Genomic DNA, 16,235 nt, shown 5'->3' with positions numbered 1-16,235 from the left:
TTCCCTAAGTAAGAAGCAGACTCGGTTCTAAACATATGCTTATAAATCAACCATTTAAAACACAATTTATTTTCCTACAGAGGGTTAAGTGAGAATTAAGGTTCTAAGAAAGACTTCAATATCCAGAATTTACCTAAAGAAAAACAGGACTAGGAGTGTTTCAATTATACTTAGCCAACATTAATAGCACTCGTACCACAGAGGCAACAAGCATAGTGATTCTAGAACCAGACTTGCCTGGATTCCATGCTGGATCTAGCACTTACTAGCTGTGGGACCCAAGGCAAGTTTTGTCTAACTTCTCTGTGCCACAGTTTTCTCATCTACTAACTCGGAATAACAATAGTATCTACCTCTGAAGGTGGTTGTGAAGATTAAACAAGTTATTACAGATAAAGCGTTTAGAGCAGTGTATGGCACACAGTAATTATTCAATATTAGCTATGACGATTAAGTACACTTTAATCTACGATGATAAGATCAGATCTCTTTCCAGAAATCAGGTCTGCACAATCACCCAGCCAAAGAAATCAGACTCCTGAAAGCTGGATAAATAGAGGAAGATACGTGATTTTACACCTCTTTAAGACAGCACAATTCTCTTCCGTTTTTCAAATAAAATCTTTTATCAAACCCTATAAATGAGAGACAAAACACACTAAACTCTTCATTCATCCAATAAATGTATTAAGTAACAGTTTACCAGCCCCTCCCTCTCACAGGAACTCTTTAAATACCTCTCTCTCCAGAATTTGAAAAGCACAGCTCTAGGACAACCACTATGCAAGCGTTATGAACAAAGCATTATGAAGAACAAGGGTGAGTGGTCCCAAAAGTAAGGGTAAGGGCTGGCAAAAGACAGCTGGACCCAGATTTTTCCATAACTCGGACAGTTCCAGATCTCAATCTTTCACCAGTAAATTTACCCTTAGTCTTGTCACATGCTTAGACATTTAAGAAACTTAAGTGTTAAGACCCTAAAATTTTAAAATGAAAAGAGTCATATTATCTAGTCCAATCTCCAAATTTCACAATTTAGATATAAAAGTCCACAGAAATTCACATTAAGAAACACAACAGAATGGTGACACATATTTTAAACAAATACGCTACTGAACGACTACAGCCTATTGTCCAAGTTAGTCTGCCAAACCGAACGACCACTCAATCAGGTTACGGTCAAGACCCCCAGACTCCTTGCAGACTGTTTTGAGACTGAAGTCAGCGGAATGTGGCTCTGATTCAAGGTCGCTCTAGGATACTCAGCAGCACAAGCTTGAGGATCTTCACTTTGCTGCTGCTGAGCCCTCTGACTCACTCACCTTAAAACTTAACTGCATCATGTCAGGCTATGCCCCTGCATATCTGGGGGAGTACTGTCTCCTAATACAGAAATCCATAAAATGGATGAAGTAATTAAGTTTTTATACACACAGATGGACACCACAGAGCAGTAGATAAGCACTCAGATTTGAAACAAAGACCCGAGTTTGAAATCTCAAACTCAGGTGGGTGATAGAAGTTATTTAATCTCTCTTTCTAAACTCAGTGAGAAGTTAATGAGAATAGTGATTGAAGCATTCATCCTCACAGGGTCATTAAGAGAACTAAATGCATAGACAAAGCACTTAATACAGTGCTTTAGTCACAGTTAATACTGTTATTTCTTGATATTGCTTTAGTTATTATTAGTTAATACTGTTAACTATTTTATCCAAAATTCTATGAACCTGACATGGCATCAGGACCGGAACCAGGAGGAGGCATCTAGACAGCTAGAAAACAAAATTTAGCCCTGACTTGCATGACACAGAGTGAGTGCCTCCTTAAATTTTGCACCCTAGGCCCCTGGCTTGCCTCATCCTAGTCCTGTCCCCAAACAGCACACACAACACACACAACGATAGCCTAATACTGACAGCACAACATCAGAAAGGCCACTTACATAGCAGATTTTTAAAACCTTTCTCCCTCATTTGCCACAATGGAGGTATAAATAAATCACCTGGGCCACTAGACAAAAGTTACATATATCATCCACAGCAAATTACATAGTTTCGGAATACTTAACAGAATTAAGCCATTATAGGCATTTTAAAACTATTTCCCAAGCTTATGTTAAAAATTACTTTTTATTCTCTTAATGTACATGGATCAACTTAATAAAGAAAGCAGTGGCCCAGAAGAAGACTGGGTAGCAGAGTGAAATCAAGATGCGATCAAAAACCATCTCAAGATAATTCAAAAAACAGGATAATCTTCATAGGATTATTAAAAGTTGACCACAGATTCAAAGGGCTCATTACTCTGAATTAGTTGATGGGAAATGGGAACAACAATAACAAAAATAGCAACAACTGGCTTCTAAGATATTTCTGAACAACTTGTTCAGCAGAAAAAATTATATATCTCTTTAGTTGTGACAATCCTCAATTTTTTTCCTACGCCAATGCCTGAATCCTGGTCTGAACATAATTCAAACGAAAACATTTGTTGGTGGGCAGGAAACAAATTTGGCCCCTGAATATGTTCATTTTTTGCCCATAAAGTTCTCAATCTAGTGGCTCAGGAATGAAATAATGCCTAACTGAATAGTCATTTAGTGTTTAATTGAGGTACATCTTTCTATTTTCTTTTTTGTTAGTATTTGTCATCTCCTATTTTAATTTCTCCAATATAATACTAAAGCTTTCCTTTAAAATCCCTTAGAAAATCAACTAAACTCAAGCCCTCATACTGTTTCTATGTTCTCTATTCTTCAAACTACCATTAAGGAGACTGTCCCACATGGGTCAGGCCTACCTCCTCTGTATCACTTAGAATCTTAGAAAGCTATTTAACCTTTTAACCCAATGACTTCTAACTGCCTAAATGTCCTTTCCGGTATGCAATGTGTATTTTCTTTACCTTACAAAATTTCTTTGCACTAAAACACTGCGACAAGGCACTCAAAAATTGATAAAATTATTAGCCCCAGATAACAAATTGACTCTGGTTCATTTAACAGTAGGTACTAATAAAGACTAGGTTCTATCTTGATGACATTTAACTTCATCTTTAGCTCCCAACTAATCTTAAATACAAATACTGTTAGTCACAAGAAATTAGGCCGAGAGAATGGCATCTGCTTATATTGTATATACAGTTCCTCTGTAACCTTGACTTGCAAAACTGTAATTCTTTTTTTCAGGAAGAGCACCAAAATTAAGGTAGCACCTCAGAAATCGCTCAAGTTTTGACAACACTGCCAAAATGCCAATTTTATTACAGATAAAGGCATTCACAAAGTATCTGTATTTCTCAATAAAAGGCCACAGCACTATTCAAAATCCTGTGGAATTAAATTAAGAAAGCCTCTCGACAGTCTGAACTGGTATAGGAAGCAGTTGCAGCCGAGGCCAGGGCTGACTCATTTACCATTCCCAACTGGCTTTTGTTGTAGCAACCTTACGTAAGTCTAAGGAGGCAGCAGGGGTGTAAATCTTAGGGTTTGGTCATTCCTTAACTCCAATCTCCACTGGAGTTCCAGTTCATCCTGAAGACAGGATGGTTGAGGAACACAGGAAGGCACGGTTCAGTGCCAGGGAGCAGAGGGTAAATTAGAGAAACTATCAATTTTTTCCCCTTCCCATCAGCTCTGATGCAAAATTATCAAATGAATTGATGTATGTAAAAGTACTTAATACATCAGAAAGGCTAAATGCATCCCTTTCTATCCACTAAATTTATCCGCCCTAAAGAGAAGTTTTACTCCTTTCTCTATTTCCTAGTCCCTAGCACAGTACTCTGTAGGGTCAAAGTAAGTCAGTGACAGTGTTAGCTGGAGATGTGGTGATGAAAAGCCAGATACTGTCCATGCCCTTGAGGGCATTCGGTCTTGCAGGGAAGAGAGACAATAAAGAAATACATGTCAAGCTGCCACTATGCATAAATCCAGCAAGCATACCTGCATCACGTTATACATACATTTACCCTACGCAAGTTCAACTGACATACTTAACATTTCTTTAAAAGAAAAATAACTATTGGGGCCAGTCCAGTGGCGCAGCGGTTAAGTGCTTCGGTGGCCTGGGATTCACCGGTTCGGATCCCGGGTGCGGAGACGGCATAACTTGGCAAGCCATGCTGTGCTAGGCATCCCACATATAAAGTAGAGGAAGATGGGAACGGATGTTAGCTCAGGGCCAGTCTTCCTCAGCAAAAAGAGGAGGATTGGCAGCAGATGTTAGCTCAGGGCCAGTCTTCCTCAGCAAAAAGAGGAGGATTGGCAGCAGATGTTAGATCAGGGCTAATCTTCCTCAAAAAAAAAGAAAGAAGTTGGGGCTGGCCCCGTGGCCGAGTGGTTAAGTTCGCGCGCTCCACTGCAGGCGGCCCAGTGTTTTGTTAGTTCGAATCCTGGGCGCGGACATGGCACTGCTCATCAGGCCACGTTGAGACGGTGTCCCACATGCCACAACTAGAAGAACCCACAACGAAGAATACACAACTATGTACCGGGGGGCTGTGGGGAGAAAATGGAAAAAATAAAATCTTTAAAAAAAAAAAAAAAGAAAGAAAGAAGAATAACTATTGAAATACATAGGTGATCATAATTCCATTTCATGCACATAAGCCCCAGAGTGAAAGAGATAAGAGACATGGATAAGCTACTCCTCCACCAGACTTAGAGCCACAGTGCCTCTCACAATAAGCAGCTCGCCACACTGTGATTCTTATATTATAACACACATTTCTTTTCCAACATGGTCTCTGAATAACAAGTCAAAGATTTCACCTAATACTCAAAGGAAAAGCAATTCTATTCCAACGCCAGAGGAAAACCTGGCTGTGTTGAAGTTATGTTAGTCTCCAAAGTGGTAACTTCCCAAGGGATTTTTTAGAGTAAGTTTGAATATAAGTAATTTTCACCTGCCACATTGACCTTAGCGCCTAAGATATAACATCTCTGCAAGTGCAACTCTAAAGCTAACTTCTCTTCACTAGAGCTCGACCACTAACATCGTTTTTACTGATGATTAAAAATAGGATCTCTTGAGTCAGCCAGCATGAAGTCAAACCCTAATTCCAAGCAATTACTGGTCGTGCGACCTTGGGCAAGTTGCTTAACATCTCTGCACTTAAGTTTCCTCGTTGAAATTAGGGATAATAGTGCCTCCACCTCACAGGGTTGCTGTAAGATTATACAGGAAGGTGTGAAACGCCTGCATGATGCCTTGTGCTTAGTTACTGCTCAATAAATGCTGGCTATCATATTATATCCTGGCTCATTTAAGGCAATTTCATACATAATATATGCTCAATCAATATTTGATAAATGAATGAACTGAAATATCATTATTATACAATCTAGACTTACTTCTGGTAAACTTATTTCCAAAGGACTGGCATGAGTAAACAGTAGTGACTACCATTTAATAAGTTCCACTGCTGTTACCCTATAATTCATAAATTTGCTGGTAAAATCCTCTCTCTCTTTTTTTAAACCATATAGCAACACTGGATTCTGGGCAACTGTAGAAGAGTGAGATTGAGACTGAATAAATTCAAATCACTTCTTGGGTGGTTGGAAAAAAGATCACCCAAACCAAAAATATAAGGGTGACCTTGAAAAACAAGATTGTAATATTACACTACATTAAGATGCGATTAATTTTGTAGCTAAAACGAGAAAACTGAAATTTTCATCTTCATATACACAAAAATGGACCACCAAACTACACTGTTTAACTCTCTGTGAATACCTTATTTCTTTTTTTTGGTGAGGAAGACTGGCCCTGAGCTAACATCTGTTGCCAATCTTCCTTTTTGTGCTCAAGGAAGATTTGCTCTGAGCTGACATCTGTGCCAAGCTTTCTCTATTTTGCATGTGGGATGCCACCACAGCATGGCTTGATGAGTGGAGTGTAGGTCCACGCCCAGGTCCAAACTCGTGAACCCTGGCCTGCTGAATTGGAGCATGTAATCTTAACTACTACAGCACTGGGCCAGCCCCTGCAAATACCTTATTTCTAATTGTTGCAATAAAGGTGCTTTCATTTTTTGCACTGTGTGTGTGTGTGCACATGCACACGCATATTCCTAAAACAGAAGACTGCAACTTTCTATAACAGTTCAAATACACGAATATACGCAATCAATCACGCTATTTAACTTCTAAATCACTTCTACAGTTTATATTATGGAGAAAAAATTATTTATCGTGTAATTAGCTTAAAATTCTTGTAACATTACCTAGCATACTGACCTTAATAATCCAACAACATATAAGCAGTACTTCAATTTTATCCTCTAAATATGGGTTATGATAGGTAAACGTGAATTTTTTTTTTTAAGATTTTACTTTTCCTTTTTCTCCCCAAAGCCCCCTGGTACGTAGTTGTGTACTGTTAGTTGTGGGTCCTTCCAGTTGTAGCATGAGGGATGGTGCCCCAGCATGGCTTGATGAGTGGTGCCATGTCTACGCCCAGGATTTGAACCAGCAAAACCCTGGGCTGCCCAAGTGGAGCATACGATCTTAACCACTTGGCCATGGGGCTGGGCCACAGGGCCGGGCCACAGGGCCAGGCCACGGGGCCAGCCCCCGGTAAATGTGAATATTTTATTCAAGATTCAAATAACATCAGGACTGACTTAAGAAAAAATAACTTTGGGACTTATCAGAGACATATTTAATAATAAAAACTGAGAGTATTATCAAATTTTAAAGCCAAATATCAGCAATCCCTTTTTGACAATATTTTGTGGGAGAGTGAAGTGGTGAATTCATGTAGGCATGTAAGGCTACAGCAAATCAGAGCTGTTGAATTTATTCTATGCCATTACTATAGTACTGTGAAGGACTAGCGAACCTGTTTTTCAGAGCAGAAACCTAACACAATTATTCATCCCTGAAACTTAGTTTTGTGTGTTTTAAAAATAATCATCTTTTACTCTCATAAGTATCTAGATTTAAAGCAAATAAGATTATCTTAAGACCCAATATTATGAAATATTTTCAAGCCCAAAATATAAGCTCCTTTGAAATAAGCACTACTCAATTTCATAAAGTCACCTTTTCTAAAGTAGGTGATATTAAAGGTAAAATTAAAGGAAGATACCATGATTGTAAACTGGGGGCTGGCCCTGTGGCCAAGTGGTTAAGTTCGTGCGCTCCGCTTCGGTGGCCCAGGGTTTCACCAGTTCAGATCCTGGGCGTGGACCTAGTACCACTCATCAAGTCATTCTGAGGCGGCATCTCACATAGCACAAGCAGAAGGACCTACAGCTAGAATAGACAACTATGTACTGGGGGGATTTGGGGAGAAGTAGAAGAAAAAGAAAAAAAGAAGATTGGCAACAGATGTTAGCTCAGCTGCCAATCTAGGGGGAAAAAAACAAACAACAAAGAGAAAAAGGAAAATGAGGACAAAATAAGGTAACATTAGGGAAGAAGAGAATCCATTAAAAGTTAGTTTCTTTCATGTCTATATTTTGTTATAATCAATGCAGGACAGTGATAAGGTCTCCAAAAAGTTCTGTCATACAGAAATTTTGCTGAAATAGAAAATGACTTCTTTGTCTCTTCCCCATGGAAAACTATCCTGATATTAGAGTCCTCCAAGAAAGAACAAACGTCTTTCTACAATTTCTATTAAACTTTTGTTAATAACTCTTTTTTATCTAAGGGTGGGAAGCATGTCTGTTTTCTTCATTTTTGTACTTCTGTCCCTAGCAGAGTGCTGGAGGCACTGTGCAAAAATGCATTCCTTCATTCAATCATTTGTTCATTCATTCAGCAAATATTTGCTGAGCACTAACTTTGTACCAGATACCCTATAAGCAGTGAGGTGAAGCACATGACAAAGGAGAGGGCCCCCCTAGGTAGCGTATAGTCTAGTGTGAGAGACAGACATTTATGAAATAAATACAGAAATAATTAAGTTCCTATTGGGATGATGCTACAAAAAAGAAGTACAGATTGTGGTGAATATATAGTAGGAACTTACTCTACTTTTAGGAAGGAGGGATCAAAGAAGGTCTGGGAAGGTGTACCTGAGGAATCACATATAAACTGAGCCTTGAAAATAGCTAGGAGTTGGCCAGATTTAGGAAGGGGACGGGGAGCAGTCCAGGAAAGGGGATGGAACTTGTACAAAAGCCTCCAAGTCAAGCAGGAGCTTATGTATGTAGTAACTGAAAGGTCCAACAAATGACAAAGGCTGGGGATGAGGATGGAGAGCTGGACAGCAGACAAAAGATAAACTGTCAGCATTAAATACAGTTAAGAGGGTAATAGTATTTGAATATTTAAGTCATTTTAAATATTTTTCTCATGTAAAATAGTCTAAGAGAACTGAGTCTTTACTCCACAATATCAAAGATGCGCAGTCAGAAGACCTGGATTATGCCTTGGTCCCACCAGTTACTAGTTGCATGACCTTACACTTAACCAATCTGAATCTCATCATTCTCTTTGTAAACAGGTACTCAATGATTTTACCTACTGGAAATACAACGCTAATACGCAGTTCTGTTCTTACAGGCCTTTTATCCTTAAAGAAAAAGAGACAGATGTATATGGAAGACATCCTAAGTCCTGTAAGAGATGATGTCCAAAAGCCGACACAAGGCTCCTACAAAACCCAAAATAAGAACAATTGTGGACATTGGTAAATTGGAAACTACTATAAAAATACAAGTGTACACATCACTCTGAACGCTAAATTAATACGCAGAGATCCAAAACGACCACAGTACTCCAGTATGTGACTTAAGATAAATACAGTAGAAACATCACTCCACCATTCCAACATAGGTGAAATAGCAAAACTAGAACGGACCTCAGAGATGAAGAGAAGTTCGTGGGGGAAGTGAAGTAAGAACAAAAACTAACACATGCTGAACAAATGCAGAACATTAATTTGACTTATTTCCAAATTTACCTTTTAGTTCGAAAGCTCATTCCACCACCTCATAGCTGTGTGTCAAAAGTCAGAACTCATTTCACACTTTGCCCCAGAAAAAGCCAATGCCTACAGTGCCATCTAGAAAATACATTACGATCACTTATGTTCAGTTTATGGTCTACTTAAACTACCGCACCCTTCTACTACAGCACAGAGCCAGTCATCCTTACATAACTTTCCATTTGTTTAGTTGGTCTTCCTTCCTTGTGTACTGCTTTACTCATGGTGCTCCATTATTCCTGATTTTATTTCATTCTACAGTATCCTACCTCTCTTCTATTTTATAGGTCATTTTAATCTCCAGGCCATCCTAACTTCAATCACAGGGGAATGTAATACCTGTAATTCTAGAAAGTATTTCTGCATTCAAAAGCTAAACACCTTGTTGATAACACTAACAACTGAAGAGTTCATTCAAAATGCAGCATATTTCAGTGGTCAACTTCTACAACAGTAAACCACGAATGATGACCTGCTATCAGTAGACATCTGATTCTTACGTACAAACTTATCATGACGAAATCCTGATGTCAATGAACAAGTCTAAAAATTCTATTAAAAAACTATCCATTAATAATATTCCTGAGCTATAACTGGTCATAACACAAAGTATAAAGGATAATACTGGAAAAACCACACTGCTTTCTGCTCAACATAAATTATAAATGTCCTGTTTTCCCATTCTACATGTAAAATAAGGATACTAAAAGTCACAGATGATGCTAAAAAAAAATAAAACATGCAAGAGCCTGATGTTTTTATGTACACTCACACACAGAGTCAAGAAAATGAGGGAAAAGTCAACATAAATGTGATGTTACCTCCAAGAAATGCAACGTATCTTCTTTTCTAGTAAGGAGCAAACTAAACTCTCTTGTGATGCCGTGTTATTTGAAAAAAGCATAAAATACGTCTTGGGAAATAATTCCAATCCCACTGCTCTCAGTTTTACAAAATGAAGATAAAAACAGTCCTAAAGTAGGAAGAGAAAGGAGTATCTTTCAACTGCAAGAATGGGATATATCGTTTAACTGACGTCCTCCTATCTCATTATCTACCCTTTAAGATGGTAGTACAGTCCATCACTTAATCCAGCCCTATTACAAGGAAAAATATGTAAATTGAAACTGAAGCTTTCTTCTTCTCTTCCGTTAGCGTGCGTCCTTCTTCTACTGAGGAATCTCTCCCTGGGTCAAAAAACACCTCTTCACCTCACAAATGGCGTCTTAGAAATATAATAAAATGCATTACTTTGCAACTTCTTCACTCTTTTCAAAAAACACAACCAATCTCCTTACTGTTTCTTTCTGGTGTGGCAGCTCTGATTCAGAAGCTGGACTACAACTGGATTAGAGATCTAGCCCTACGTGTGTGACCTTGGGCACGTCATTTATCTCCTCAGTTTCCTCATCAGCATCCCAACGTGAATGCTCTTTGAAAACAATAAAGATGCAAAGTCAGATTAGGAATCATATCTAAAATGGTTAAGCTTTTCTGCTCAGGGAAAAATTACCTACTTGGAGGAGTCATAGCACGAAACTGAAACTGAATCCGTAGATCTCTGTCAACATTGACTCTTCCTTCTACAGTTCTCCTCTTTCCTCAAAGGGCATAACCCGAGTCACCCCAAGAGCAGACTTCCAAGCGCCCCTTCCTTCCTCCACTCCTTCTCTATCCTACTTCTACAGCAGGGGGAAAACAGCAGCCCCATCTCCCCGCCCCAAGCCACACCTTCACAGGCCCCCACCCCAGGCACATCCGCTCTTTCCCGTCTCCGGTGGCCCCAGAGGCCAACCTCGCCCTTCCCCTCCCGCCTCCACCTAGAGGAGACTTCCTGGAGGCGTTCAGGCCTGAGCAGGGCAAGCGGCATTTACAAACCCGCTTTACGCCACTCGCGTAGGGTAACCTCGCTTACGCCCATAGGGCCCCGTTCCCAGCCCCGTCCGCTCCGCCTGCCGGAGCCGAGCCCGAGTGCCTCAGCCACGGCCCCTGTATGACCCCAGACCTCTTCTGCTCCGCGCGGGGCTACAGGGACTGGGACAGAAGAGCCACACCTTACCAACAACTGAGGCACTGACTTCACTTCCCACCTTTGGAGCCCTCTTCAACTCCCGGATCAATTCACTCCGGCGACGCCGGAAGGACCCGAGAGGAACCAGGCGTTGTCCGGAATCCTGCCCAGCCGGAGTCGCGCAGGGACCTATGGGGACTCGTAGTCCCGTTCGCCGGCGTCCTCGGCAAGTCCTGCACAGGCAAGACTACAATTCCCAGCAGGCCGTGCTGTGAAGCCTAAGGCGATGGGTGGGGACACTTCTAGCCAATAGTAGGAGAGTTCCCTGCCTTTGCGGGAGGAGGTGAGATGAAGACAGAGGGTGCACGGAAAGAAGAGGAAGGGAGGGGTCAGCTCTCACCTGCGCCAATCAGGGTGCAGGGTCGGCCCCGCGGGCGACTCACCCATTGTGGGGGCGGGCTGGCAGAGTAGAGGAAGGAAGGGGGGTGGGGGGAGAACTCAAAGTGGAGAACGTGGGGTGGCTGAGTTGTGGACGCCGCGGCGGCGGAGAGGAAGCATCGCGGGAATCGTCGGGGTGGAGTGAGGGCGCGGTGTGGGGATGCGCCCCGGACAGAGGAGTAGCTTCCCCGAAAGCCGCCGAGCCCCAGGCACACCGGGCGGCCAGACCTGCGGGTCGGGGAGGGATCCGTTGAGCCTGGGCTCCTCGTGGAGGCGCCCGGACGGGGCGGGAGGCAGCTCCAGGTGTGAGGTTACGGAGTGAAGGGAGAGGGATCCCCAGGGCAAGGGAAGCGACAAAACAGCTGCAGAAGTGCAGGACACGGGAAGGTACCGGGGCAGCAGCTTCCCGCCGCCTCCAGCCGGGGCAGCAGCAGGAACAGCAGGGGGAGGAGCAACAGCTGCCGAATTCGCCAACTAGAGGAGGGGGAGGCGGAGCTTGGGTCCCTGTAGCAGCCGGAAGGCGCAGCCTGGACTGTAGTTTCCCGGGAGAGACGAGAGCGGAGCGAGTGCAGTCCTGCGAGCAGCTGCTCCAGCATCCCGCCAGGGGTTGCAGGTGTGTGGGAGGTAAGCGTGGCTGCCTCCTGTGGGCATCTGCACAGTGCCCTGGAGAAAGCGTCTTCCAATAGGAATTATATCAAGGCATGGCTAAAAAGAGTCTTTGCCTCGGGTTAAGGAACTGGTGCAAGCCCTTTTAGATGAAAGGTGTACATTTTTGGACTTTAAGGGGGGGAAAAAGCAAAAGGTGTCTTGACTCTGGATTTAAAGGGCGTGGTTAGTGTTTTTGGTTTGAGTTGTACGGTTAAAACTGTTCTGGGAGATTTTAAGATTGAGGGAAACCCTGCTGATTGAGGACAAGGTGGATATCTGGATAGATGCGTAGCTGGTAAAAACCAAAAATTTTGTCATTGATACAGAATTACTTCAGAACTCTTTCCCTAGGAAAATAACTTTGCATTCTTCTTCAATGCCTACCAGTTAACGTTTTATCAGATTGTCCTGCTACCGACCTGTTTTCCAAGGTGGTTGTACTGCAGGTTCCTAGAATTGAAAGAGATCTGTATTAAAGAAGCAAATGCAGGCAGGAATAATCGAGATGACTGAACCTACCAGAAGTATAACTTTTGTCAGAAATAATGTAAAAATGTGTTTTAATGGATGGATACTTAGCTTTCCTTTCAGTGGCTCTAAAATATTGGAACAAAGACCAGGACTCAGCCTACAGTGGGAACGTATGGTGTACCTCATTGCTGCTCCTTATTCTCTCATTTGTGTCCGATAATATTTGTACATTTTAAAAAACTACAAGAGCTGTGCGAGGACCTTTTCTGTTTGGGGAGTATGTGCTAAATGGTTACCCTTAGTATGGGTAATGATGGGTTCAGACTTAAAACACATGATAGTATCATAAAATAATAGTTTGTTCTTGGTATTAAACCATGTGTGATTTCTTTGAATGTGATTAAATACGTATGGATGAAAATATGTTTTGATACTAAGTAAAGGTGAAAGTTGCACCTACCTTTGTGTAACTGTGACAAAATTACAGCCTTTTCGTTGTAGAAAAGTATGTAAAAAGCTATTTGCCTAGTTCATTTCTCTTTTCTTTTTGTTAAGAGGTTCCCCAGATTATATGGCTTTTAATCATAGTAGCATATTGCAGCACATTTTGCTCTAAAATGCTTTCGTTATGACAATTGTATATTTCAGAGTCTACCTGAATAATCTGGATTTTTTTGAACTAGGGTCAATAAAATGGAGGAATTACTTTCTATTTTCTTGTTCTCATGCTTTCCTGATTTATTTATGATTTTTGGATTTTATTTCTGTAATGCATGCAAAATTCCTGTTTGAAAAGAAATGGCTGGAAGGAATTGTCTTCATAGCTTAAAGTTCAGTCCTACTGCGTGCTGATACTGATAAACCTGAGTGATTTATCAATGTATACGCTCCTCCCCTCCAGCACCCCCTCCCACACGCCAAAGAAATATATAGACTGACAAATCTTAGAAAAACAGCTGCTATTAGATTGTCCCCAAGCAGATCAGGTTAAGTATTAGAAGCAGCAAAGATCTTAGAAGAAAGAAAAAGCAACAGTAACCACTAAACTTAGCAGCCATGGTAAGGATCCGATTTTATGTTTGCTACATCATGGGAGAGTCTATTAATTCACATAGCTGATATGACCCTGTGAAAATGATTTTAGGGGAAAAAAATGGGTACTGCAGTGTAGTGAAGCTTGGAAAAGATTGTGTTTGCCCTTGTTGTTTGTGACTAAGTGGATTGTCCTGAATCAGTCTTAGATTCTCTCTCAGACTCTGCTACTGGTTCATTTTGTGAAATTGAATACCTGCTGTCACTGGGCTATTTCCTCCATGTAATAATAATTAATAATAATATTGAATGAAGTTCTTTCAGAGCCTTTATTAAAAAATCTTTTTGAAAGGATTTGGTTGATTTTTATCAGTTAATAACCAAGTAAATGGGATAGAGAATAAATATCAAAACAGTTGAAATTCACATGTACTTTGAATCCCAAGTATTTATAGGTCTTTTGCTCTGAGGTTTCATAAATGATAGCATCTCATTAGGAATAAATGAGTTTGTGGTATTAGAGTACTGGATTTTTCGCCTGTTTCCAACATTTGGATCCTTTTTATTGTGTCAGTGAAAGAGATTGGGTTCCTATATCATTTGGGAGTAAGAAGACCATGTTTTTATCATCTCCAATGATAAGGGAGAAAATAATTGACAGTAATGGTACCTGGGTATTTGTTACGTTGAACTCTTTGGCACGTTTTAAATTGGTGTTCACGTTAAATCAGATAATCTGAAGACATCTTGATTGTATGTTACTGGTGTTGAGAAGATTCACTATATGACAGTTTATAATTTTATGTAAAGTACTACCTAGGTTAAAAGCATATTATTTATTCTGCTCTTAAGTTTTACTGTTTGTGTATGGCTATCAGTGAGTATATATATGATAAAAAAGAAAAACCAATGGAGTGCAGAATGACCTTCTTGAATGGAAGATGCTCTGAGGATTAATGTTCTTTAGCCAAAAGACTTGGTTAGTTTCAAATTACAATATACTTTGGATTTTTTTAAATTTAAAACTCTGACTCTAAACCTATTGAGTAAAAATAATTGAGTAGCATGGATTTCTCTGTCGAACAGGAGGATTCACTGATGCATGTAGCACAAAAGAACAGGACTTAAAGGTTCAAGATCAAATGGTTTTGGTGCGGTGGGGGATAGATGTGAGGAAAACTGAGAAACATACCCTTAGCAAGAGAGAACAGAGATTGGATCTTTTTTTGTTAAATGCCTGTAACTGATTCCATGGCCTTTTTTTCCCCCATCGTTAATTTCTGGAGCCCTGTATCCATGGTAGAAGACAGTACTTTCCTACATTGTCATTTTAACTGGAGTCAGACTGACGTTAATTCATTAGATTTTTTAATCATCATGGGTTATTAAAGCAAAGCAGAAAAGATTCTGCATGTATATATTCACTTCTAAGTGAAGCATTATTATTTGGACATAGTATTAAAAAGAAACAAAAACCTAAAATGATGTTTCCCCCCTTAATAACAGAGGTACTTGAACCAGACGCTAAAGATGAATAAGACCCCTCTTCCCCCACTTTTAAAGCAGACTCCTAAGGTTAAACACTGCTTTGGGGATCAGGATTAATTATTATACAAAGGCAAGCATTTGTTTTCATTTTGTTTTCCATCTTACCTCTAATGTTTTCAGAATTTATGTCTTAAAGTTTGGTAAGTGTTTTTTCAGCAACTAGATTATTAGCTCTTGGAGATTATGTCCTTACTTCTTTCCTATCTCCTTCTCGTTCTGAGCGCCTTATATCATGCTCAGCATAAAGAAGTAGCCTTGTAACCACTTACTGAACTAGAACTATCGGCCAGCACTTCTGTAATGTACACGTTGAGACATCTTGCACTTTGATAGACAAGAGTCAGTTGACCTTGTGGAATAATCACTATACATTAGGCCCTCTGAGAATGTCTTTGTTCTGCTTAGCCTTTGCAAAAGTGTCCATTGAGCCCAGTTTGACTCAGATTGTGCGGGCTGCAAAGACTTATCTACAACTTTGTGGGCCAGTGTTTCTAAATTCATCCCAGAAAGAGGGAATGTGGGTGGGGGAAAGGGCTCTCCCACTGTGGCACCCAAGGTCTGCGTTTTACAGCCGGGGAGACTGCAGCTCACCAGCATTGTACCTCAAGTAAAATACCTTTGTTGAAGCTTATCTATAAAAAGCATATTTCATTTTATAAAAACTGAATTTGCTCTTACATTTTTCTAATCATTCTTTCCAAAAGAAAAAAGAAGAAGAAGAAGAAGAAAAGAAGTCAGACTGATTGTGTTTTAAGCACATGTGGAGTTGGGCATTTATTGTTTTCTGCATTTGACCTTCCAGAAACAAATTAATCTGGTTAAGGTTAAAATTAAGCATTCAAATGTGATTTTTTTCATTATTGTAAGACCTGTAGAATTCCAGTTAATTGTAAATAGTTCTTTAGTAGTAAGTTTAATAGTAGCAGATATTTAACTGTCTTTTGTTTGCTTTTTCACATACTTTGACTATTATGCTGATAATTACAAATTGGCCTAGAAGTGATGATTGATTAATCTTCCTTGTTCGTGTTCCTTAGGCATTACTCTCAATGCTTAGCCCTTTGCCTTGTGTAGAGTTATCTGAGTTCGTAACTGTCCTCCACACCAGATGCTTAGTATCTTTAGCACTAAAACTGAGTTTC

General features: G+C 40.4%; 2 protein-coding genes across 17 annotated transcripts in view; one reads left to right on the top strand and one right to left on the bottom strand.

Moving 5' to 3' along the window:
- The window catches only part of PDCD10 (programmed cell death 10), a 41,546-nt gene extending 30,339 nt beyond the window's left edge, over positions 1 to 11,207 (bottom strand). For 2 of the 16 annotated variants that reach the window (XM_070509539.1, XM_070509536.1), the window contains exons 1-2: positions 11,005 to 11,115; positions 9,767 to 9,918 (exon numbers count right to left, since the gene is read on the bottom strand). The gene's annotated coding sequence lies outside the window, so the exon portion shown is untranslated. Of the gene's footprint in view, positions 1 to 9,766; positions 9,919 to 10,462; positions 10,688 to 10,999 lie in introns of those variants that run through there. The other 14 variants (XM_014846444.3, XM_070509542.1, XM_070509538.1 and 11 more) reach the window with 14 other exon arrangements.
- Positions 11,208 to 11,289: 82 nt separating this feature from the next.
- SERPINI1 (serpin family I member 1) overlaps positions 11,290 to 16,235 on the top strand; it is a 78,101-nt gene continuing 73,155 nt past the window's right edge. Inside the window, exon 1 of the mRNA XM_014846441.3 lies at positions 11,290 to 12,018. The gene's annotated coding sequence lies outside the window, so the exon portion shown is untranslated. The remainder of the gene's footprint in view (positions 12,019 to 16,235) is intronic.

This window comes from Equus asinus, chromosome 5 (genome assembly GCF_041296235.1).
Source record: "Equus asinus isolate D_3611 breed Donkey chromosome 5, EquAss-T2T_v2, whole genome shotgun sequence".
Lineage (NCBI taxonomy): Eukaryota > Metazoa > Chordata > Mammalia > Perissodactyla > Equidae > Equus > Equus asinus.
Note: the sequence above shows the minus strand (reverse complement) of the source record. Positions and strands in the feature narration are given on the sequence as shown.